Genomic DNA, 27,672 nt, shown 5'->3' with positions numbered 1-27,672 from the left:
ATAATAAACGGATAACGCGGATGACAACAGTGCTATTGCGCTTGATGCATCGCCATAGAAGAAGTTAATGGGGGTTCTCATCTGAATGACGCGTTCCGGTAAACTCGAACACGCTGCTGAGGTGTTACGGCGCAGTGACGAGTGGAAAAACTGGGTTATCTTTATTACGAGAATTACAAGAGAAGTGTATAATGAGATTAATGCGGAGTCATGTGGTTTAATCGTCTACGATATAAACTGTGAAGACTTGCGTAGTTACCGTTCCGTGGATTTGTAGAATGTTAAGAGTGTAGGGAATAATGTTTATGTCACAGATTTTGTGTATTAATGTAATTTTTATCTTTATTGTACGATTCGAGAATGAAATCATTCTTTCGATCGTATAATAATTAATCTCTCGTTACGCGAATGATGAAATTATTTATTTGTAGCTTCCAATTTTAGATATCAAAGGGAAAGGTTAAAAAATTCAAATAAATTTGAAAAGTTGTAGGGTTTTATTATTAATCAGTAAATTTTTATTTAGGTTGGCTACTTTATGAGTCAGCCTCTTCTAGATTGAAATAATAAAATAAAAGTAGGAAAATCCAGGATAAAAAAAACACTGTGACAACGACCCCACAGTAAAAAATCAAACTAGATCTAGAAAGTCATACATTCTTATCATTAAATCTTAAGACCCTATATTAAAAAACTATAATAAACAAAATTTGTTCGTTTTTATTTTCAAACGATGATTTTGTAATACTATTTTGCTAGGTTCTTCCAGGTGTCAGCTAATTCAAGCATAAAATAATAAAATAAAGGTAGGAAAGTCCAGGATCGAAAAGACCACGGTGACAACGACCCCATATTCGAGTATCCCCCCGGCAAAGCTCTTCCGGAGCTTATTATTATTTGTTCGACGACGGGCTCCGTATGCTGGGCTATGTCCCATGGCGCGTCCTCTCCTTCCGTATCAGATAATCCTTGGGAAAAACACTGGCACACACTCGTATACAGTCAGGAAATAGGCATAGGGGTGGACAGCTGCGAATCTGGAAGATACGAGAATGGTACCTCGGTCGGAAAGCCAAGCTTCGGCCAGGTTCTCATCGCCGCACTTCTTATCCTTCGACCTTCGTTCCTGTTTTTCATCATTTTCTCGATCCCTGGAAAACAAGCCGCCGTCCGGTAGCCTAGATCCTACTATAATTAACCCTTTGCGGACGTAGATTGTTGAAAGTATAGGAAACCTTCTGCAGATTCTGCTAAATTAAACATTCAATGCTTAAATCGTAGGGAATAATGAAACTGTGTACTGATTTCTTACTGGTCGAATAGCTAAATCATTTGTTTGTGATTTGGTATTCCAAACATGGAAGTTTGATTCCGACAAAATGCCGACGTTCGTCCGTAAAGGGTTAACCTTTTGCACTCGTATATCATGCTGAAGATAACAATACAAATTTGTTATAGAAGGTTGGAAATTGTTTGGGTTAAGGGTTCTTTGCACAAGTAACTCAAATGTATGTAGTACACTAACAAAGAGATGGAATTATTTTATTTCTTCATTCCATTTATAATTGCATTATAGGAATTTTGCTATCGCATATCGAACTTTATCATTTCACTGCACCAAACCAAATGTTAACTGTAAGTCGCCTTTCAGACGCAAAGGGTTTAAGTAGAAGAAACGTCCAAAATGGAAGGTGAATAATTATTATTAATGAACGTTTCATGTAGTATATATGTAATTATTAAATTTAGTAATAAATTTAATAATTTTAAATTCAATCTGTTATAAATTCATTTAAAATTTCAACAATCCTCCGCCATTTTGAGATCTTCTATTTTTAATTTAAGTATGGGATAAAATGAGAGTAATGGGAGCTTCCTTGATTAGTTTTTTAAATGGATGAAATTTGGTCTACGAAGACATTGAATTCATTGCTGTACCTAATGGCATGTTTTCGATTTTCTCTATTATAAACAAATCATTAGTGAAACGAATAAGAATGATTCTAAATTTCTTGCTGTACGTGTATTAATTACAAAATTTGTATACGTAAACACCGTCATACTTCGAAAGTTATTAATCCTAATAATTCAATTTTTATTAGAGTTAATTCAGAAATACATAATAAATACAAACTATCATTGCGATAAATGGAAAAATAATGTAAAATTCTTTTCTCCTAATTCGCCAATCTGAATCACTGTGTGTCTTTTTCAATTTTAAAGTATTTTTTAACGTTAATTTCATCTTAATGTCAAAAAAACTTGCACTGAAAATAATAACATACCTTTTAAAAACATTGAAAAATAATGAAATATCTTCTAAAAGAAGATTTAAAAGGTAATAAAACATCTTCTAAAGGAAGACTTTAAAGGTAATAAAACGTCTTTTCAAAAGATTCATAAAATAATAAAATATCTTCTGAAAAAGAAAGAAAAAACTCGTTTCACAGTCAACAATGACATAATGCGAGCATGCCTGTCACATTTGTCCCGGCGAGGAAATTAAACGCGCGGCGAACTGATGTCGGTAATGAGAGCCGAAGAAGGAGCGCTTCATTTTTCTCGTTTCTTCGCGATAACAGCGCCACCCTTTTAATCCTCCGTCGTCCCTTTCAGAACATTATCAACGTTTCCTCAATTAGAGTTTTAAGCGAGCGTTTAAGGCCGTGTAAAACTGGATTCAGAGTTTACAGTTTCGATGCGCGCCGCAGACGACGCGGTGCGAAAAACGGTTTGCTTTCATCTGTATTTTATTTTGAAGCGCAGGTCGAAAACGACAGATGGAGATAGGGGAGCAAGTTTCTATTTTTGGCGAATTGTCTTTTCGATGAAATTGAACTTGCCCATTTATACTTTCCCGATATAACATATAATATTCCTTTTCGTTACGGTGATGAAAGGTTGGAGTAACTACTTATAAGTAGTTCACATCTACCTCTTTTAAAACTTCAATTATCATTTACAAGTATTTAATGAGACGAAATATTCAAAATTTTTATAGCTACATATTCGAGCATCTCTTCACTAATTTCTACGACAAATTTGAACTGTTTATCGTTTTTAGTTTTTAAGTAATACTTGTTTCCTTCTAAACTTCGACCGTTTGTACAAAAAACCACGTTCTTCGAGAACTGAGGGTGGTCCAGCAATTTGGTTTTCGGATTCATATTTGGGGCAATCTTTCGTAACTGAAAACTGAATTGTGCGTGAAAATTTTAAATCTTTCATTATTAAATAATTTGTAGCTTCCGATTTTAAATATTAAAGCCTGAAGTCGCCATTATTGTGATATTCGTCACCAAAAGGTTAATTCAGTATTGCTATTCATTATCTACTCGTAGGCATGTTAAAAGTCGATGAAATAAATTCAGCTATTAGATAGTTGTAAATATTATAAAGTAACGAATTTTTATTGATTTTGTTTATTGAACTTTTTGTGCGATGAAATGTGAATCGCGGATTAAGTGACATTTTAGTATTCATATTTAATGAACGATGTTCGTTACGAGAACATGACGTGAAGCAATAGAAATAGTTGTCGAGGACCTGTAATACTTATGTGCATAAATAAACAGAAGTTCAGGAGTCGTGTAACCTCCGTCTCGGGCTTCGTGTTCCGAATATGATACCTCGATACTGGAGAGCTAATGAGTATCAGGTGAACGGATGATATTAGATGGAAGAATAATGTCCGTTTTGTCTGATATTAAGGAAACAATTTTCAGCAATTAATTAGTGACGATACATGCCGAATCAATTTTAGTTGTAGCGCATATGTAGATTTATTTTAATTATTACGTCACTGTATTAATTGCAACTATTTCTACCACTTTGCAATTATCGATCGACAATGAAAACGCCGCAAATGAAAACATATAAATGTTTAAAATTTTCACTGTAATATAGTATTCTAATTACACTTAACATGATATGCAATTTGTAAACAAAAATTTTAAATATCTTTTTATCTTTTACAATAAAAAGTAAAATATACGAATGATATCACGGAATAAATTTAGATTTGAATTTAAAAGTTATAGAGACATCAATTGGAGTTTATATATAAAAAGAATATTCAATATTTAAAAAAAAAGTGCTCCATTAAATTTATTTGGTACACAGATAAATAAAACTCACAAGTTCTTTTGCACACGTCGAATTATGTTTTTTTTATTTATTTCATAAATCATAACAGAACTGTACTTTGGAATAAAAAATATCCTGACAAAATATTCATATTTCCATTTGTATTCATTAATCTTCAATCATGTTCAAACACGTAAAGTAAAGAATTGGGAAAACTGCTGCACATGTCATTATTTAATTTATTGTGCACCATCTGCAGCTCGATTCATTTTAATCAATTATACAAATGTCAAATGTACTGTTCCATGGTACTTTATTACTTAGAATAACAGCGAGGAAAATGATGTATAATAAGTTATAAACATTTTTATGTTATTTTACGTATGCTTCGCATATTCCGTCCTGTACGTTAATTACTTTTACTTTTGTTACAGAATAAATAATAACGCTAACCGCCTCCAGTTTTGATGAAACTATACAGGTCAGTGGAAAAATTCAATGAATTAAATAAACACGTTCCTTTATTCGCAGTTTTCATTCCGAAAACAATCGGCTTTTTGATTAACTAGAAAAAAATAAGTTAAGATTTAACCAATATGACAATATAGACTATTCTTGTTGAAAATCTCGTTTCTTCTTGAGTTTCTTCTTGAGAATTTTTAAAAATTTTTACAGAATTCACAGGAATGAAAAATCAAATCTGACCATAAAAGATCCATATTGTCGACCACGTCAGTGAAAAACAGTGTTGCCGGGGGAGGGTTAAATCTGTTGTAGTTTAAAATCTTCATCACGACTTTTACAGAATATTATTGGACAATGGATTAAATAGAGAATCCTACGGTTGTTGGAAATCCTCGTCTTCAATTTTTTTTCTATTGAACCAGGACACTTCCAATGGAAAAGATCAAAATCCTCGTACCAGAAACAGCTGGCATTTTTTGCATGTTTTCTACGTGACAGTACATTCCCTCAACTCAGACCGAATCATATCCTCGGCTTCGGCCGCCATTTTTGTTTCAATTGGAACGCGAAAAGAATACAATGCCTGACATGTTTGCTTTTCGAACGCCATTGTTTTCGCTGTGTTGAACGGGGTTAGTGTTGCCCGTTTTGACAAGTTCCCTGTGCGTGACCACTTTTTTTACTATTAACGTTGACAACTCGAAACCATGAAATGACGGGAAAGTAAATACTTACACCTGAAAAAGCAGTTTAGAATTGTTTGTTTCACTTTATTTTGAGTAGAGAAAAGGGAACGTAAACGTAATTTAAAATCCAAAATTTGAAATTAATAATTTAAAATTTCAACTTTGAAAATTAATAACTTCGAATTCCAGCATTGAAAGTTAATAACTTAGAATTCCAACTTTGAAAATTAATAACATAAAATTTCAAAATATTAAAACCATTGCTGATCGCGAATGCATTAAAGCAAACATTTTTCAGCACAGCTTCGTGAATAATTAATAACGTAATCTCCAATTTCGTGAACACACGTTCCATTCGGTATGATATTCTTAAAGTTCTAATTGCGGAAGACACGCAAAGGACACGACAGTTCGCATTCCAACTACAGAAAGCTCTTGTGTGAAATTACATTGTAGCTACACCGTGCATTAAGTGATTCCCCGATGAGTTCATATCAGACTCAGTTACATGTTACGCTATTATGTCTCGGTTTTCCATATTAGTCAATTCAATTACGGGACTGAACGCATACCTGCGACGAATACGTCCGCTACATCCCACGATTAATCAACTTGTTCGGTTAGTACGGTTACATGCTGGACAATGTTCGATCGATTCAAATGAATCCCTTTGAAGTAACCGGCGCTCGAAGTATGTATTATTCGCTGCAACTATTTATTCACATTCCCGAATGATGTAAATTTAAATATCTTTTATACTTGACATACTTTACACCACGCGCGGTTTTATCTAATTTCTATCTATCTGCGCTGAAAGGATACTAAATCTGACTTGAGTATCTTATCTTTTTGCTGTTTGATCGTTTATTATTAGAATTCAATATTTTTTTGCCAATTAAAGTATCATCTTTTAATAAAATATTTCTGTCTTGTTTAATTAAAAATTGAACTATGTTTTACTCAAATGTTTTTGATTGTAGGTTACTTAATAACGTTATAGGTTCAATTTTGAAATTTGAAATTTGAAATTTTTAAATTGAATCTTGAAATTTAAAATTAAAAATTTGAAATTTGAAGCTTGACATTTGAAACTTGATAAAGAAGTTGTATTGGATAGGAATAAAATGGCGAACAAACGCTACGAAATTTTGGGGTAAGCCAATGCTCAAAGCGGTGTACCATTAGCATTGGTCGACCGCTAACGACGCAAAATCATTAATATTAATTGTTTCCCCGGCAATGGAACATAAGCCGCGTTATCGTTTCATCAAGGTAAACATGGAGTTCGGGAATTAACTGGAAAGTATCCGTGTAGTTCAGCGAAGTTCAACCGTCTGACCAAGTCAATCCATCGTCTAACAAGGTTATCGGTAGCGTTGATACATTCACTACTACTATGAAGATATATACTAGAATTAGTATTTACTAGATTCTGTTCATTCTAGGCTGATGAAATTCCAACCTTTATTTAGCGGTCTGTTTCATCCTAGCTAATCAAGTAGCTCCTTTTCCTCTGACTGTTATCCGACTCTACATACGTCCATCTTTAATCGCCTTTTGTGGCATCGCAAGAATATTGAAACGTTCGATTGGAACATCTCATTTAAATAAGATGGAATCTTGTTTACTTGGGTAATCGTTATCGGAACATTAGTTATCCAAACATTTGATTATCCTAACATTATTAAATTCTGAGTTAGATAGTAATAGAATTTAAATTGAATATTAGTTTTATAGATTGCTACACGTAATTGGAAATTTGAATTTTCCTAATAAAAATTTGTAGTAAATTGTAATAGAAATATGAAATTTTATTTCAACGTTTGATTGTCTCAACGTTAGTTATCCAAACGTTTGGTTATCCTAATGTTATTAAATTGTGAGTAAAAAGGTAATAGAACTTAAATTAAATCAGTTATCCAAGCAGTCGATTATCCTAAAATCATTAAATTCTAATTCAAAAAAGTATATAATTTAAATTAACTCTTTGCACCCCGTAGGCGCCTCTCAGTCGCCAATTGATTCGACCCAGCAAAATTATGGAGTTTGACATTTAATATTAAACTTTGTACAATCCATCGACATGTACAATATTAAAATAAAACAGCCTCTTTCTTTAATTTACGTGCGATTTTTCGTTAAGTCAGTTTGAAAGAATATCGTTGGTATTTGATTAAAAAATGTTGAGTATTTCTAATGAAAAACTTCTGGACTGCAAAGGGTTAAATATTATGTTTACAAATTGATCTGTGGAATTAGGAATTCAAGTCTATGTAATACATTTTTTTATTAAATTTTAGTAAAAACATAAAATGTTACATTTGAGCGAATATCAAATTACCCAAACATTCTAACTTAATTTTAACAATCAAAACTTCTGGTAACTCATTTAATATTTAGTTTTTCATTGTCTTATATATTTCTCTTCTATTTCTAATAAATTATTTAAACATTTCTATACTATCGACTAAGGTCTTAATAAATTATTTTTGTAAACATTTCGATACTATTGGATAAGATCTTAATAAATTATTTTTCATAAATATTTCTATACTGTCAATTAAGATGCTATTAAATTATTTTTCATGCACATTTCTATACTATGGACTGAGATCCTAAAGACTCTATAACATTTCAAAGAAGCTCAAGCACAAAGGACTAAACACTGTCGCCTCCGCAGCTCCGCAAAACTAATAACAACAAAAGGAAGAAAAATCGAATAAAATGAAACTTATTTACGTTACAGCCCCAATAATTCAATTCATGGTGTTATGGAATTAACATCGATCTCGTAAAAAGCATTCCGTCGAAGCTCGTAGATTTTGATAAGTCTCGAAGAAGGAGGACGACGTTAGAGAGAACTGTCGGAGTGATTTCTACTTAGTTCGAGCGAAACTACCCCCTTTCTCTACCCCCCTCTCTCTCTGTCTCTCTCAGTACAATCTGTCCATTGAGATTACGTTCCCGTGGCAAATTGGAGAATTAAAGGGAACGGCTTTCGTTCGACGTAGCTTTTGCTTTAATTCGATAACTAGAATGCAATTTAATGAGACCCAAAAGGGCGGAGGGATTCGAGCGTGAAGCGGCGAAAGATGGGAAAAAAAAGAGGGAATGGAAAAAGAGAAAATGGATGGTAGAATGGTTCTGATGGCACAACCGCTGCTTTATACGGCTTAATCGCTGGCGTTTCGTTTCTGCGGATGCAAGAATGTCACGCGAAAGCAGCGACGAGGCGTTCGTTTTCAATGGGGACACTCAGAACGTATGAAGAATCGAGAATGATAACGGAATTGCGGAAAGAATGGTGACTCGATTTCATAGAATTGACTTCATTTGCGATTAGAATGTGGATATCTCGGCGTTCGCGCCTTGTGGAGGTTTTTTTAACGGTGGCACTAACCGATGGATTTAAAGTGACTTTCGAATTGAGAATTCAGAATTTTTGCTTTGCAAATATTCAAATTATGATGACGTTTTCGTAGCAGATTGTAAAATAGATTTTGTGTATTTTATCTGTGCAGAAAACCTTTGTAAGAAAACCTTTAAATTTTGAAAAATTTGTTGTTCTGATTTTTATAAACAATTAGGATGTTTAAAGCTTAAAAGTTTAATGTTAATTAGATGTCAACGTAAATACGTTCGTTCTAATTCTAAAAATTTAATTAGTTCTGTTCGATTTAAACTATTTCTGTTTCTCAGTTTAATCGAATATTTACAATCAATTATCGTACAATCGGGTAAGGATATTATTCTTCTAAGAAATTGTGAAACAAATGGATTTAGTAATATGTAAATTAAAATTTCTCATATTTTTGTCAATTAGAATATTTTTATTGGAACGAGGAGCAACATAAATTCAGAAATAATAAGCAGTGAGACCCGTTTTGTGATTGTATTATCAAATACTGCTAATATTTTCAATGCATTTTTCAAATGCACTATTTAATTTATTAACCGCATGTGGTCAGCTGAATCAAACGGATGGCACAATCGCAAAGGAGATCCTCGATAACTCAAAAATATCGAGTAAAACTTGTTCCAGTGTTATTTCGTTTTTGGAACAATCGACTTCGAAAGTAGAAGTAGTAACAGTAAATCATAAATCGATGCGTCAGCCCATTCCTACCCAATACTACTTGCACGGAACGACCGTTCGAAAAAGAGCAACGTTGGGCCAATAAACTTGCAATCTTATTCGATAGCAACAAAAGTTTACAAAAATTACAAGTGAATTTTAGGAAAATAATCGATAAAGATGATATCCTTGATAATTCTAAATTACATAAAAATTTGCAGTCAAATTATAACCTTCGACCTATTAAATGTAGAGAATATTAAGATTATAATATAAACGTATTTTATCTATTTATTATATTATCGAAGATATTTAATGATAATATCGTGTTAAACTCGAAACAAACATTTTAAACCGAATTTGACAAATCTAAGTGTTATTTATGTTTCTTAAATCTAAATTAAATTTTACTTTCCTATTATCAATCGTCAATAATTCATTAACGGTTTGAAAATAATTTCTTATTCATTTGCAGCGAATTTAGACAGAGAATAATCATCAAAATGTTTTATGGTATACTATTTACAGTATTAATCATTTCAATGAACAAAATTAATGAAACTACTCTAAAATTATTGCATTGTATACATAAATTTTAAACCCAGCAAATAAAATAAAACATTTGAGAATCGTTATAATACAGTTCTTGAATTGTCATTAAGGGTACTATAAAAATGACATGAAGTTACAAAATAAGCTGGAGCGCTAACATAATAGCTAAGTATTGCTAAATTTAGATTATATATAAAAACTAAAATAAATCAGAGAAAATAGGCCAACGGTTTAAAAAACAATACTCAAAAAAACACCATAAAACAACCAACAAAAACACACTCTCGAAGTCCCTCTGTTAACACTAAAACTACCAAGCAGTTAAATCGACTCTGAAATTCCTCTACAAAAACTCCAAGAGTACGTCTATCGAGACTTAAATCGATTTACAATCCAGTGTGCGTATTGCTAAATCAATTTCTTTAATAGTTTCTCTGAGAAACATGTATCTTTTTAATAATTTCAAAAGGAAGATATCAGGAACCGATAATTTTGACCGTCTAGTAGTTTCAGTGTTAAATTCCGAATTCGAAGACACCCGCGGACCATTTGCTTCTCATTTCACAACGGCAAGCCCCGCGCGCAAGGGGAAATTTCATTATTACAATCTGTCAGCGGAGATGGCGCAGGGGAGGGGGGGGGGCTTGATCCTATTATTATGCCTGTAAGGAGTAATAAAGTGGCTTCGAAGGGTCGAGTTTTCGTTAAGCTGGACTAAAAATGGCAGCGAAATCCATTGGAATCGGCGGAGACGTTTCGAAAGGAGATGCGGTTTTCTCCATCCGGCCGTCATCCTGAAAACGAGTTTTCCGGACCGGCGGAATTCCCAGTCGGGAATTACTATCGCGAATCTCATAGCAGGATGTTCGTTAGCAGGATTTCTTTTCCCCCACCACCGGGCTAGCCGGCCAGCCAGCTGGCCACTCGACTCGAGTGCATTCTTATTCATCCGTTTTCCAGTCATTGTCAGGATCCCCTTCGTATAAGGCGCGATTCATCATTCGTTCCAGAAACTCCCTCGTTCGCCGAAGAACGGATGCTACCGGCGCGATTCAATAGGAGAAATTACGTCCCGCCGAAAAATCTCCTTTCGTTTTTCTGGAATTTCAAGAAGCGTTTCATTATTCGCGATCCCTCTTCCTTCTTTTCTTTTTTTGTCTTCTTTCTTCTTCTTCTTTTTTTTTGTTTACTCGAGACGCGTGCTTTAGCGATTCGAAATCGGATCGAATCGGGGAAATATATAATTGGATGGTGGTGGTTTTATTCATTTAGAATTTTGTTATTTCGTTTCATTCGGTTTGGACCGTATCCGATTACGGGGAAGAAAATTTTATGAAACAAGAAAATAGTCCGTATTCGGAATTACGCAGTAAGATGAATTATTTAATAAACGGTTATACACATGTACAGATTGAGTTGACGGGACAGAATGATATATGATATTAAAGTATAAATTTAAAAATAAAGTATTGATAATAAATGTACAAATAAAGTATTGATAAAATACAAACCGCACGCAAATCGTGCGCATGCCTTTACTTAAAACATTTTACGTCGATTATATTATCATTCAACCAAGTTATATTGTAAATTATATTTTTCGTTTATTATTTTCTATTTTAGGAAGGAAGATTGGAAATTCTTGTTCATATTTTGTTAGTAGTGTTGCGGTATTTTTATTTCTTTGTTGTCAAAGAAAAGACCATTCGATTCAGTTTGATCTAACCTACTTAGAATTTAATTGTATTATTAGCTTTCAACGTGTTCGAAGTTTGATATTTCGGTGCACATCCTGTAGAATTTCAAGACAACTTATTGTTAGTATTTCTTAAGTACTGAAATTGTGAAGTTGAAATTTCTGTCTTATTGAATATTTCAAAACTTGTTATGTTCAGATAAATAATTGAAAGTATAGTTTATATGCACCTGCTGTGACTGTTTATTATATTAAATGAAAGGAATTATAAGAGAAAACATTTCTATTAAAAAGATAAGGTTTCTTTTAAAACAAATGCTATCAGGAGTTAATCGAAATATTTTTCCTTAGGGAAAATATTGTTTCATTGTTCGCAAGACGTTATGGCTATTGTTATCAAGCATCCGACTCACGTGATACGACTCGAGAGTGATGGGTGATTGCACGTACAATGTCGTCGGTCTACGATATGTCAATCACTATTGATGACCGAGCTGCAGAGCCCGATCGGCACGTGTACTTTGTAATAATCGCTTTCTAATTGAGTTGCAGAATCCTCCTTCCTTATTTAGATAAACGCTCGTTTAATATTCGCTAGCTATTTCAAAGTAATTGTTAATCCTCTCTTATCTACAATTATTTCATCGTTATTTAAAACTAAACGATTAAAAGTTCAGGATTTCTCAGAAAATTTTCTATATTTCTTCCATTATAGGTTCCACTGTTAGGATCGCGATATAAGAACTATCTTAAATATTACTGAAATATTCGATTGCGCTTTGGACGTTTATTTTATATCTGCTATTATGGAACTATGAAATTTGGAATACCAAACTATGCATTTTGAACTACGAAAGTATGAAATTATGTAATAAGGGGTTTGAGTTATGTAACTATGGAATTTGAACAGGAATATAAGCGTAGCATAGTACGTACGAGTCAATAACGTAAAGTAATAATTTCTTTTAGAGTTATTAATTAAAGAAAGCTATTAATTAAAAGTTATTAAGTGAGAAAAGAGTTATTATAAAGAAAACATTTTATTCGTCGAGAAATATTAATTACAATTCATTAATTCAAATTGAAATTTGATTGATACTAAATAATTGTATAAAATTTTTCGTTTGCTAATTGCCGTTTGACATCTTCACGAATTTGACACTATATTAAAAAGTAATGAATCAATTATATCAATCTTGAGAAATTTCTAAATGTATCTCTGGTCAATAATACTCGGTCAACAGAAAACCGTTATCATTCATTTGGAAAAGAACTGCCAGAATGTTAATCTCTTACGATTTTCATATGATATTTAAAAATATTACTAAAGAGAATGTAGATCAATCAAACACATCATTTATACAGATTCCAAGAGTGTGGTATGACTTTATGTTGATGTAACTGTAAAAATTACAGTAGACCTCCTTACACGCGATTGAAAAAGTCGTTAAGAAATAACTGTGAAAGTGAGATTTATCATAAGAAACTGATACATGCAAAGGACGAAATTCGTAAACGTAAAACCCTGCAATACGGAATATTATCCTTATCCCATAATTTCTTTCACAACTGCGAAGGTAGAAAATGCTCATTTTGTATCTTATTGTATTTTAAAAAGTTAGCAATTGCTAATAGACAATATTTTAACTTATCTGACAAAATGAACAAATAACTTTTAAATTTATTTAATTCGACCGAACATTTGCATCGCGAGTCTGATTCGATATTATAAGAAAAGGGGTTATTCGTGTTATATGGTGTTCTACTGTAAATAAAAAAGAAATCTGGATTAATGATCCACTGTTCATTTCAACTGAAAAATGATCGGGAATCAGATAGTTGTTCGGTCGGCGAAGGGTATACATGGAAATCGCAGCGATATCCGTGCAGCGATACCGATGATTTCGAGCATCCCGCCGCTCTGTCCTAATTTCGAGTTACATTACATTCGTACAAGTGCAGGACTATCCCGGGACCGGCGCGGAACGTGTCGTTTGCTACCCAGCTGGTCCCCAATCAACGTCGTCTCGCTTATCAAACTTCCAGCTCGCAACACGCGGACGAAATGACCGGATTGAGGTGTCCGTCCGCCATTTGCATTTGAACTCGCCGCCGGCGCAACGTAGCGGCCGCACTCCATGCCAATAAGAATGCTCGCCGTAATTCCATGCAACCGGAGAATTCGCTTTGACAGCTATGAAACTTGCGTAACGAAATTTTTTCGCACCCGTTCCGTTCCGATTCGAGCGGCCCAGCGCACTCGGATTACGATGTACCAGGCTGGAGGAAAAGTTATTGGATTTTCATTGGTAAACAATATATTACGATACGCGAACAAATATTGTAAATAAGTGGCATCGAAAAGTGGAAGAAATTCGTTGAAAAAAATGAATGGTTTGACGAAATTTCATTTCATTAAGTGAAACTTGCCATTGGACTTATTCGAATGGTATGAGAATATTTGCTAAGTTTGAATTTCGACACTGAAAAGTTGTTATCGGTGTTTGTGTTTATATTGAATGAAAGTGTCAATTAATCTTTTTTGTGTCACTACGCAATAGGGCAGAGATTTTTCTACAAGAAATATTAAGACAAACTGCGAATCGCGATCATTTTTCAATGGAAATATAAATGACAATACAGAATGAAATTCAATAAAATTAAATATTATCCTAGGAACTGAATAAATTTTAATGAACATAATAGAACAAACACAAAATTCCTTTGTTCTCCAAAGGAATCCTTCTCATCACCAAAATAAACTAAACCTTTCAAACCCTCTCAAACCACCGCACACCAAACGAACAAACACACCCTAAACCCAAAAATCATCAAACCCCATTCAAACCCAACAATCCCGAAATCTTACATCCGAAAATACTCCTTACACAACGTAACAAAAACGTTGCAAAGTTAACGAGCCCCGAACTGCGTCCATAATTTTCCTGGGTCGCGGAGTTCTACGGTAATAATAATCTCATTCAGTCGAAGGGTGAAGACCTCTCTCCCCTCCCCGCTAGGGGCGAAATTCCGCGGAAGTCATCCCCGAAGTGTAGCAGCGCGCCGGAAGATCAGAGGAGCGAGCTGGTCTTCGGCTTCTCTCGATAACCTTGATAACGTTAATTAGAAGTCGAAATGAAATTTCCAGGCCCGTGACAATCGTTCCTTGGCGACCAGCGCAGCTGTGTACCCCGGTGTTCGCATGTGTACACGCGGAACGGACGTCTGAGGGGTTGAAAAAGGGGGGTAACAGAGGCGGTGAGGAGTACGGGCGGTTGGGAGGTCGGGCAGGGAGCGCAAAAATTGACGAAGTCTAGGAGGCAAGGGCCAGAAAATGCCCGAGGCGATGCCTAATGAGCTTCCTGTAGCATCGAGTCGTCGCTTCTATGACTGGCATTCATGGGCCGTGACAGCACGGTGATTCAGAACCCGGGAGCGAACGAGATCCGTGGCAGGGACGAGGTTCGCAAAGCCGATGACAATCGGCAGCCTAGCGCGGCCATTGTCTCTACGGCGGACCGGCCGTGGCTGGCTGGCTCGCTCGCTGGCTGGCGCGAGCAGCCTCGGCTGGCATTTTCAAAACGTTTTAATAACTCGTTCGTCCCTTTGGACCGTTTTCTGCTCCTTCACAGCGCCAGCGTGCTCTGTTTCTTCCTTGAACGCGGTTCGTCGCGCGGACGGGTAAGATCAGCCGGTAATTATGCGTGATTCTTCCTGGTGAGATAAAGGGGTTCATGATCGAGAGTCTGGGTTCCTTTTCTCTTTTACTCTTTCTTGGTATTCTTTTCCTTTCGCGCTGGAACTGGAGCTTTGAGAGAATGGGATTCGAGACGTTTTTATCGGGGCTGTGTTCGATGAAAGGGTGCGAAATAGATTGTCAGGTGGTGAGGAGTGAATTGGGATTTGGGAACGGGAGTGTTGGCAGGGTTTTGTTTTGTGGATGACTTTGGTGTTTGGGTGGTTTGGTGGGAGAGTGTTGTGTAGTAGGATATGTTGGGGAAGGATTGTTTAATTGTGCAGAAGTTGTGTGAACAATTTCGGATGAATTATTGTGCAGTGTGTAGTAATGTTATTATACTTAAGACACTGAAAAGGGTACAAATGTTTTATTTCTCCCCATGCCTTATAATGTAATGTCAGACTCGTGGTAGTTTTCAAACAGAATGTAGCAAACATGAATATTACTCAATTTCTGTGAATTCAATTCAAACATTATTCTTCTATTTTCAATTATTATACTTAAGAGCAAACGCAGGCATAGAATGTGTTTGGAATTCTTCTCTTTTTTCAATAAATTATTATCGTCTAACTATCTGTATCAATCATAGTTGAAAAAGAAATGATGGGTTAAGGGGTTAATTCTAATTTTTATGAATTAACCCTCAAAAATTTGTATTTGCGCAAAAACCTACAGTCCATTGATAGCGACGAGGATTCGGAATTTTCTACTGAACAGACTTCCGGCCGCAGCGTGACAACAGAGCCTCCGTATAGGAATTCAAAATTGCCTTTAATATTCATAAATTTCTGTAGGTTTTAATAAACGAGAAATTAAAATTCTTGTTGCGAAAACCGCGGTCGTCCGCAGAAGAGCGTGCGGCGGCCGCGCCTTAATGAAATAATATCTCCTCGACATACAAAGCTGCTGTTAACGCGGCCGCTGTGATTCTTATTCGCCAGAGAGTCTCTGGATGCGCGACGGCTAAAATTCCGCCGAATAGGTTTACACAGTTTATTTACATCTATGGCGCACTCTATTCGATTTGCGTCGACACGCACAAACATGTGCAAGCTGAGCAGGGTTCTAACTTTTTATTGTTAGCCTAAGATGCATCCTGATTGCATTTTGACGGGGAAAAGAGAATTCGCCGGGAATGCCGTCATAATAGCGACTTTGAGCTTTGACATTGAAAATTAAAAACTGCGAGTGAGTAATGTAATTGTTCGTAATGTATAATTCAGTTTTTTACAGACAGAGTTTTTGCAAGCTTATAAAATTTCAAATTTCAAACTTCAAACTTCAAGTTTCAAGTTTCACATCTCTAATTTTTAATTTCTAATTTCACATTTCAATTTTCAAGTTTTAAAAAATCCAGTACGCAAAGGGTAAAACATAACAGATTAGACTTTCGATGAAAATTTCAAATAAAACAATTATAAATGTCATTCAATTATTTTGTGTTCAAATTAAATTACTTTTCTCTTCTCAACTATTTATTTTCTATATTAAAATTTTACAACAGAACAACGAATTCTTACTTTTTATAATAAGTTATCAACGACAAAGCAGTTCTAAAAGGGCAGTTACAAAAAAGATCACAAGGTAATGGGTCAAACAAAGTTCTTCCGAATATTTCGTTTACGTAAGCCATCGACGACACGAACGCAACGCGTTCTACGCACGCCACGGGTGGTATTAATTGCTACAATGGCTAACAAATGCACTCACGCGGGAAGAATATTGTACAGGGAACGCTTGTAACCATCGAATGAATTTATTTCAATAAATGTTGCGCGATATTTAGAGTAACATTCGGTACATTCGATTTGAATAGGAAGACTGGTGATTTACAATGCATTGAAAGAAAATTTATTTAACAACGTACGCGAGAAAGTTTATTATTTGAAATGCTTGATGTATTTTGTTGAGTAGAATCATAATTTACGACTTCTTTTGTTCAATAAAGTTGTAATAAATTTTCAATGGAAACAATTATGTAGTTTATTAAATTATGTAAATTTCAGTCTGACAGATTTACTTACGAAAACCATCGAAGTATTATCCAATATTCAAAACAGAAAATTATTAAATAATTTGCTGACGAAATACAATATTTATCTTCTTGAAGTTTGTCTTCGGGTAAAAATATTTCCGTCCGCCATTTTATACGAGGGACGCGACAAAATAGCACCAGACTTGGAGTACTCTATTCAGTTTGTTTTAATATTCGAATAAATTTGAAATCGGCATGATTAATAAACGTTTGTAACAGATCCTTCAAAGGCGGAGAGAGATTTGACTTGAAGTGCAATTACAGGGAGTTCCTCTAATTAGCGACGTAAACGCGATTCAATTAGTACTTTGTAACCGTCAAAAACAGTTAATGAGCGAAGACGTTCCGCTTTATGACGTGTTGTTTTGATTACAGCGAGAAATCTCGAGAAATGTCTCGTAAACCGTCGATATTTCTATAGTAATATTTATGACCGGGACAATTATTTTGGTACGGTTACGCAAAATCGCGCGCAAATCAATTGTTGCTTAATTTACGCCCCCGGCCAAAATTATGGACGCGAGAATTGTTCATTAGAGAGGTATAGTTCTGTAATTATGTACTCATCAGTCGTCGTAATGAACAGCCATGCAACATCTATGTTTTAAGCGAATGCATCATAAGCATAACAATAAACAAGAACGCGAAATTGATGTATAATTCTGTTCCGAATGAATTGCGTGATTCAGATGGTTTCGAAATTAAACTTTGAGTTGCTGTGAAACAAACGGGAAAATCCATTATTTCATGCGATTCACTGCCCAATTAGTTACACAAAATTAATTAATTAGACAGAATTAATTTGAAACTTTCAAAACGTTTCCCTACGAATGTTCTACATATCGTTTTACTTTCTATTTAGATACCAGTGGTACATTCAATGGTTTCCCTCATCTTACTAAAACAAGGTTTTTAAACGATTTTCGTATACATTATGAAATACGAGGATTGGGAATATCTTTTTAATTAACACTACTTCAGATAAATCGGAACTTCAATTTCAAATCAGATTACAAATGCTCCCGTTTAACCAGAACACTTGTTTAATTTCAAGAAAATAAACATTCCTTAATTGCTCGAACATGTATGAAAGAGATATTTCAATTAATACAGAAATTTTAATTAATAAGTTTTTTTTACTAATAAAGTTTCAATTAACAATAACAGTTTTTTTCGAATAATGAGAATCGCATTTTGCAATAATTTTCTCAAAATGAAGGAGCTAGTAGTTATAAAGATTCGCTTACTTCACAACTGGGGTACGTGAAGGATAAATGACCCACTTTTTAAAAAAGCACCAATACAATATAAATTTCGTGAATACTAAACCAAAGAAAATATATTTATGAAAATAAATACATATAAGAAGGACAGTTAACATTTAGTCAACCGAATAAGTAGATCCTCCAATTATCACTTAGCAACTCATTGCCATTTATCTTGTTTATCTCCTTTTGTTCTTTAGTAAATCTTGAACTGAGGATATTTACAATTCATTAAATGCTCATCTTACTTTTATGAAACACAATTTCTTAATAAAATCTATTGAATAACTTCAATCAATGCTAACCCATTGCTCTACTATTTAAAGCAAATCTAGGCCAATTATAGCGACCAATATCTCACTCGCGTTGTGACCTCGAGTCTCATTCGCAACGTTTCTGTTTAGACCAAATTTATGATCACGAGTGAGACTCGTCAGAGTAGTGTAAGGAATGAAATAAAAAATAAATACACACAAGAGGCATAGTTAAATAAAAAATAAATACATGCAAAGAAAATATTCAGTACACCAGTAAAAACAATTGAGAATATAGATATCTGACAATCTAAACAAGATCGAGTCATCTGATCCAGATCTAAAGCCAGAAATTAATAACGTTCCGAAATTAACTATTTGAAACTGTTATACATCGGTACTGACTGAAATAGTTACAAAGAATCAAAATAAGTCATAACTGTTATTCGGTATATCGGTTCCGAAACGGTTCTATAATTATTATTTTTCTATTCTTGAAACAGTTATAAAGAACCGAAATGAAGTTCAACTGAAATGAAGTTATAGAATTGTTATTTTTCTTCATAACTGTTCTTCTAGCTTCTTCATAACTGTTTCAAGAACCGAAAAATAACAGTTATAAAACAATTATACAAGTGAAAGGTAACAGTTACAGAACCGTTTCAGAACCGATATTATATCCGGAAGCGGAACCAATGTAGCTCAGAGACGATACATTAAATAACAGTCTCCGGCTATTCCGTTTCTTCATAACTGTTTCAACAGACGAAACCGATATCATAACTGTTTTTCTGATTAAAGCCCTCACCAAAACTTAACATTCGCAACGCGTTCGTTCGACGCTCAATTCTATTTTCACCCATTTCGCAACGCTCGCCACCCCTTTTCGCGGATCGCCCAGCTACCGTATCCGAAATTCTTTCATTTCCAGCCGATTCTCGCGCTTCCTCGGCTTGTTCCCAACCCTTCTTTTCCCTCGCGCTTCCGATTTCGTTCTCCACCGCCCCCAACCTCCCGACCCCTACCCCCGCCGATATACGATGCAGAGAGGTGCATTACCGCGCTCGCATCGCCTGAATTTCCATCTGCTTAGCAGTGGAATCCGCTTTACGTGCCGCTAGAAAGAGAAGTCGTATTGCCTACCGATATATCAGTGAGAAGGAAGGAAGAGCACTGCGCCGCGCCGCGAACCTGGTAGAATAGAAGAGAGCCGGATGGTTGCGGGAAAAGGGTGTATGCTTGCAGAAAGGATGGAACGTTGGATCCCCTGAAACAGTAATTTTTAGTCCTTCGTCGAACGCTGATTACCGGTGTACTACTAGGACCCATTTGATTCGTAATCGAAAGTTAAAGTGTTCTTATGATATATATTTGGTCGTCGCATAAGTAATGCGGTTTTTAAATATTTCTTTTAATTTAACAAATAAAGATATATAAAATTGTTTTTAATCTGAAACATGTTTCTCTTCGTTATCTATAAATTATTCATTGCAATTACTTTAAAAGAGATTCTACGAATATCAGTGAGAACGATCTTATTTGCTAACAAGTTCCTTCTCTCTGAGTCGTCACAATCATGTATCGTTTGCTACATTTCGAAGACTCTTAATAATTTTCGAGAAATTAAAGGTAGTATACATGTGCTAGCATTTTGTCATATCATAGATATTATAATAATATATATTGTAATAGTAATATTGATTAAATTAAGTTAAAAATTTCTGCCATGAATATTAATCATTAGTTCAAGTATAATCGATTAATTATGAATAATAGTATACAATTATTCAACAGAGTTATGTAAAATTTGAATTAAAACAGTATAATCGAGCAAACATTAATGTGTAGTTCGCAAGCATAAAATTGACCTTTATTTCAATCAGAAGATCCTCATGTATATTTCTTTATCAAGATGAAGCTCTAACAAACTTTCAGTTCCGTAATACATAAGAAGTAGATAATTTCTATAAAGAGTTGTTCTAATGTACTACGCGTAATACAATCCACGGTATATATCAGGACACAGAGAGCAGCAACGAACTATTTCATCCATCGCCAACTTCCTTCCTGCAGTAACTGGCAAATATGCGAAATGATGCTCATGAACATCGATACAAGTTTGTAACGGACTACTACACGGTTACGTATTTCGTAGGAATTTCGGATATAATATACGTGGTAACGTGATAAAAGCCCCCGAAATACCAACGTTACGCTGACATTACGACAGAAAAGTTAATATTCGCATTCACGGTCTCTAGAAATATTTTCTCTAATGTACATGCATACCTTTAAAAGTGACTGTAACAATGAATTGATCGTGGAATTACAACCATGATGAATTTCTTTTGTCGGAATAATGTTTCATAAAAATAATTTGTGCAATTCAATTAAATTTGATTTAAATATTATCTATCTATTAATATGTGTGGATAATTAGTACTTTTAACATTAAGAATTAGATGGTTAATTACTTTAATTAACAGTGGTAATAAGTTTCTGTGTTAAATATTATTTAACATTTTATTTCATTTAATACTGCGTTTTAATTAGTTACTTGTTTACTAAAGAATGAATTTAGAGAAGGAAAATTTAATTAAGAAATTTACATCTCGATTGCAGTACTTGCTTACCCCATCTTAACTTTTATTTCGCGCACGTTACACGCGGCGATTAAAAATAATATTTTCACTTCGGCCTTAGGCGCAAACAATGCAGAACCGCAGCACAGATGGCCCGCTCTCCACATAATTCGACGCAATTTTGCATGGACATGATAAAGCAGTGTTTTAGAGAGAAAAAGGATTTCGGACAAAAGTGCTTTTAAATGCCTTTGTTCCCTTTCTCTCGTTGTGCTTTAACGCCCCGTCAAATTTTGATAAATGATTCTTTCGTAAAAACTGATATACTTCGATTTAATCTTCGGTATATAGCTAACGTATGGAGCAACTATTTTGTATTGTACTAACGAATAGTTGGAACTCAACAATTTTGAACCATTCTTTTGAAGATTCTACAAAATTGAAATTACAAAGGACTATCTCCTTAAATTCTAATTTGCATAGATTGAAATGAAAGTTTGTATTTTTTGATACCTACAAACTATAGCCCTATTTATTTAAATAGCCAACCCCAGATATTCCTTTAAAAATATGCTTTTAAACTACAAAAATCATAACATTCCGCAACATTAACGCAATACCATATTCAATCTGCTTCATCTAAACCCACACAACAAAATTAAAATCTAGTACAATACTCTACTCAAATTATTTCAATTTGTAATTTAAATTTTAAAAAGAAATGACCACATTGTAACTCAGAAATTTAAGAAATATATAATACTTCTGAGTAGACGACCAACATAACCTAACTTTCCGAAGTGCAAAAGAATTAACACTATATTTACCTAAGGTATTAAAATATACCTTCCAAAACTGTAACATAAAATTAGGCTCTAACTTCAATGATTTCTCCAAATATCAACTATTCGGTTTTTCGCGCAATAATCACACGGCGAAAATAGATAAAAACGGTATGAATATTCATTGATACAAATCAACGGTATTTTAAAGAAATTACGAGTATCATAAAGGAATTAAGGATCGTGATCCGAAAATAACATATTCTCCGTCCGAATATTCGATTCAACGCGAATGCCCCTCGATACGCATATGTATATGTATTTGCGATAGGCGAACACTTTTGTGATCCCCTGTACACCGTCCGTCTGGGGTATTATGAAGATCCGCTTGATAGAACGAGAGCCTGGCTTCCAACAGCTTTCCATGGATTAATCTTAGCTGCGAGTTACTCTAGTAATTTCCAATGCGATTCGACGGCACGATCTCCATGTTAATTAAACTTCGTCCGGCGAGCATAGCGCGCCGATGTATCGCATAAAGCACGGATGCACTTTTAAAGATCAGCTCCTGCTTTTTGGTTTCCACATTATGCGTGCACGCGTGCTGCTCTTTTCACGGCCTTTGCCAGTTCTTGTTCTTTTTCTCTGTGTTTCTCTGCCTTTCTCCCTCTTTTACCTGTTTCGTTTTCTTTCTATCTCCTTTTTTCTGTTCCTTCCTGTTTATCTCCCTTTCTCTCTATTTCTTCCGATTCCTACCTCTGTTTCTATCCTCCCCTCTTTTCCTCCCTTCTATTTTTATCTTTATTTTCCTGTTACTCGCACTTTTTCTTTTTTTTCTCTATTTCTTTATGTTTTTATATTCATTTTTCTATTCCTGTCTCTTTCTCTCTCTTCTTCCCTATTTCTTTCTTTTCCATCTCCCTTTTCTATCCTTCACTTTTTCTCTTTCTCTTACTTTCTCTATTCCTCTTCTTTTCTCTATAATCCTTTCTTTTTCCATTTCTCTTTCTATTTTCTTCTTTCGCTATTCCTCTTTCTATTCTTTTCTTTCTCTATTCCTCTATTTTTCTATACTCTTCTCCCTGTCCCTCTCTATTTCTCTATCCTCCTCGTTTTTAATTCCCCTCTCTTTCTTCTATTTTTTCCCCGCCCCATTCCCTTCCTCACTCCGTTTACGAGCTTTCCCATCTGCGAATTGGAAGAAAAAAGGAACACTCGATTCTCCTTCGGTTGGTTTTCCCGTCATTGAACTTTCGCTCGTGGATTTTTCTCTTTTCCAGCGACCGGGGCCGCGCCTTCGGATTTTCCTTGATTTCATCCGCCGTCCGTATCATCTTCGCCCTTTCTCCTCTGCTTTTCCACCTTCCTCCCCCACTCCCCCCTCCCCACCCCACCGCCACACACAACCATTTTCTGCGTCCTATTTTTTGCTCAGTTGGTTTTTAGTAATCTCGCCTCTCTGTTCGATGTTTCAGAACGTCGTCGTCGTCGTCGTTCCCTTCGCTTTTCTTCTTTTCCTGTCGCGTGACGAATCGATAGGGTTTTTCTTTCATTGAAGTCGAACTTCCGGATGTTCTGGAGTTTTTTGATTCGATAAACGTTACAACGAAGTTGTCTTTGCGGCACTTTTGAATGGAATACGATTTTTCTCGAGAATTGAAGTGTGGCATGAAGATTGTCCTTGGATAAGGACTATTTCTATTTGTGCTAATGAACGAAAGATTTGATTCTCGTTTATTAGTAATTCGTTGCTTGTTCAGACTGTCGCGAATTAACCTATTGAAATGGGAAATTGTCAAAAATTCTATTATTCATTTCTTTCATTGAAAATGTAGTGACATATTCATATTCACATTTAGAAATTTTGTGCAGTATAATAACTAGGTCAAAATTTTTTTACTTTACTGTGTTAATTCAGCAGTATCTGTAATGCGCTTGAGTGTTTCAGACAAATTAATTTTCTAAACTCATTATAATTAAGATATGTTTATTCCACAAATCTTGTAGTATTATTTATACTACTAGTATATTGTTATACAGTATGTCATTATTTAAGAAGTATTATTAAGTAATAAATAATGTATTCAAATGTTGGTGGTCACTAATGACTCTATTATTAACGTGACCACCTTAAAGCAAACTCAAATGAAAACAAAAAAATATTTTATAATCTTCAATTTAACCTTGCATTCGAGTGATTTAAACATTTTGGTTTGAATGAAATTTGTGATTTTTGGTACGCAACGATTCTGCGAACGTAATAATAGAATTCCATCTATTTTGCCTCCATTTAGAACTTTCCGTCGGCGCGTTTTCAAGATAAAGTAGAGAATAATATGCTGCAACGATGTTCAAGAATGTACACTATAATTCCACCCACACAAACACCTCGGTAACAACTAATAAGAAATTTATGAAACACAAATCCCTTAAGCGTATTATCATTTCGTCCCACTGACCTCAGCTTCTATTTACTTTTACTATTAACTTTCACACACTGTAAACCGCTAACGCGATTTTGCGTATATTCTGTACCATAAGTTTCCCAATGAGACGTGAGTATAATGTAAATGTAATAATAGCAATTCAGAAATAAACTGAAAACTTTGATTGTGTTTTTAAAGACTTCACTTGAAACTCTAATACAAGTTTCGATCGATAAATCACATTTTTCGTGTATTCAGAATAACCGTTTAGTTTCATAACGCGTTCGTTACAAAAATAAATGTTGCGAGAGTATAGCTAATGAGAAAGTAGTTAATGTGCAAATTTTCTTAATATACTTATACTTTTCTTAAATAGTAAAATATCGTTGAATCAATGATCACGTGACTTCGTTAAAATAGCGTAAATCGTCATATTAACTGTAGTAAAATGAAAACATAATTATAACCGGTTTAAAAATTACTTATATACTAATAAAATCAGTACATACAAATGGACCCTGTTTGTACAATACATTTATATTTAATCTTACAATTATATTCTATATTCTATATTCTATATTTTATATAATATATATTACATACATTTCACCTTAAAAAAAATAATATACAAAATGCAGCAATATATCTGGTCTACGGGGTCAAAGTAACATCCTTGGGTCACGAGGTCCCCTGCGCTGCAGTGCTACTGGATCGCAAGAGTCGGCCGATTCGTCGTTGTCAAAAGATTAACAATTAGCGGATCGTCGTATAATTCTCGGGCGGAACGGTGAAATTCCGCGCACGTGCTTCACACGCCAAATTTAATTGTCTGACCGAAAATAAGAGAGTAAAACAATCGTGAGCGCAGAGTACACGCGGGCATTAGCGGTGTGCGAACGAGCCAGGCTCACTCATAAAGTGCACCACCTGTCATGAAAAATTTCATTCTATTTACCCTCGTCCGTTCTCCACGCGAAATCGCCGTATTTTGGTTTGTAACATCAGCCTGAGCGGCAGGCTAGAAATTTCTATTACGCCCGCTATTAATCTGTCTAATTATGTTTTAGTAACCAGTTTGTATTAATCCATTAACCCATTCGTATTGGTATGTACATGTATTATTACATTATTGTCATTATATCTTGCTATATTATGTATACATCTATTATTTATTTTATTACTCGTTTTACATTATTTATTTATTACATGATATATCGTTACTGTATTATATACATATAAATATATAATAATAATATATAAATAATACTGATAATAATATAATAAAATCATTTTATTATTTTAGAGACCAGTTAAATTATTTAATAGGTATCAAATATAAGCCTGCAATACTTAAAGACGGTTCGACTTCTGTCAAAAAATTTCATTTGCCAAGAATATATCATATAAAACATATGGTCGTACGAATACAGCAAGTCTACTTCTCGATATGCTGTGCATTACAATTTTACGAATTCAGTTTCTCTTTAAAATTATATTATCCACAAAAGACACGTACATTAATAATTATTCTACAATTCGCGAGACTGCAAAAATGTCTATTACTTTCCTCGACCCACCGTGAATCGAACAGAGACTATCATTTTGTGTCCACATACTTTTTAAAAGCTTTTACCAAATTCAAGTTAAACTGATCGCCCACGTTTCAATCCTGAACAGTTGATCGAATCCGCTCAACTGTGAAGAAGCACGTACCGAGGGAGGGAGAGAGAGAGAGAGAGAAAGGAAAAAGAAACAAACTAGCAGAACCCACTATTGTTTGTATTGTACGTGAACAATGTGCGTGTGGTGGTTATAGTAGCCATAGGTTATAGCTGTAAAATTCTTTAAAAAACAAACCGGTGAAAAGTTAGATTAATCAAATCAATTAATTAAAAACGAAAATTAATAATGGAACGATACATTCGAATATTGTAAGCAATTCGATACTTGAACACGAACATTCTCTGTTTATAATCGTTCTTGGTAAGCTCTGATTATTAGATATCAAAATTGATTTAATACCTTCTCGTTTGATTAATTACAAATTATTTTGAAATGTCAACGTTCTTCTATCATTCCGGAATTTTCGATTGTTAATTTAAAGATGAAACAAATTCATAGAATCAAATAGTGATAAAGCAGATTATCAATTTATAATTATAAATGATAAGGGCAATAATAATTAGTGAATATAATCGTGATGTGAAACAGCGCCGAATTAATATATGCATTAAATATTTTCCTGTCTGACATAACGAAGTTTATTTGTACGGGTAGAATTATTTTGACTAGCGAGGTACCGTCTGCTGATCCCCCCGCAAGTGAGGGATCGTGCGCGTACTCCTTTAGATTAACGTGAAATCTTTAGACTGAGATGGAAATCGTTGTCTCAGACAATGTTTCCTCGGGGCGTTTGAATTCTACGAAACGACGCAGCCTTCGCGTTCGCTCAGGGAAGATACTCTCTTCGCTGCTTAACCCAGTAATGAGTTTACTCTCAACAATACTGGATTCAGATTGCTTTCACACGCGCACACACACACACACACACACACACACACACACACACACACACACACATGGATCAACAGCAGAGTTCGAAAAATAACTGAAAGTTGAAACGAGCCATTATCTTTAATTTCAACATTTCATCGATACGTTATTTCAAAATTTGATTTCAACATTTGTACCTCCAAACAATATTACAACTTATTACCATTCAATATTTTCTTCTGTAATTATTAATATATTCTATCATGAACTTGCGATTACTTGAATAATTATTCCAATATTTCATACTAATTCTTTTTCCACGTTTCAATATTTCCTATTTTTAATATTTCTATTTATCTACTTTATTCCTCTTTCATTAACAATCGTTAATTAATCTCCTACGGCGAACCTACAAATTCCACCCAATTATTCCATTTATTCCAAAGTTCCTTAAACCAGAGCCATTATTATTAGTATTCCCAAGTCACCGTAATCTCAAAATTCCCTATCATCAAAATTCAAATTATCCTTACACC

At 34.5% G+C, this 27,672-nt stretch overlaps 1 protein-coding gene across 2 annotated transcripts in view; it reads left to right on the top strand.

The window, feature by feature from the left end:
* The window catches only part of DIP-lambda (Dpr-interacting protein lambda), a 201,450-nt gene that overhangs the window by 91,446 nt on the left and 82,332 nt on the right, over window positions 1–27,672 (top strand). For both annotated transcript variants that reach the window (XR_012998994.1, XM_031970408.2), the window contains exon 3: window positions 4,521–4,567. The gene's annotated coding sequence lies outside the window, so the exon portion shown is untranslated. The remainder of the gene's footprint in view (window positions 1–4,520; window positions 4,568–27,672) is intronic.

This window comes from Nomia melanderi, chromosome 7 (genome assembly GCF_051020985.1).
Source record: "Nomia melanderi isolate GNS246 chromosome 7, iyNomMela1, whole genome shotgun sequence".
NCBI classification, from domain to species: domain Eukaryota; kingdom Metazoa; phylum Arthropoda; class Insecta; order Hymenoptera; family Halictidae; genus Nomia; species Nomia melanderi.
Note: the sequence above shows the minus strand (reverse complement) of the source record. Positions and strands in the feature narration are given on the sequence as shown.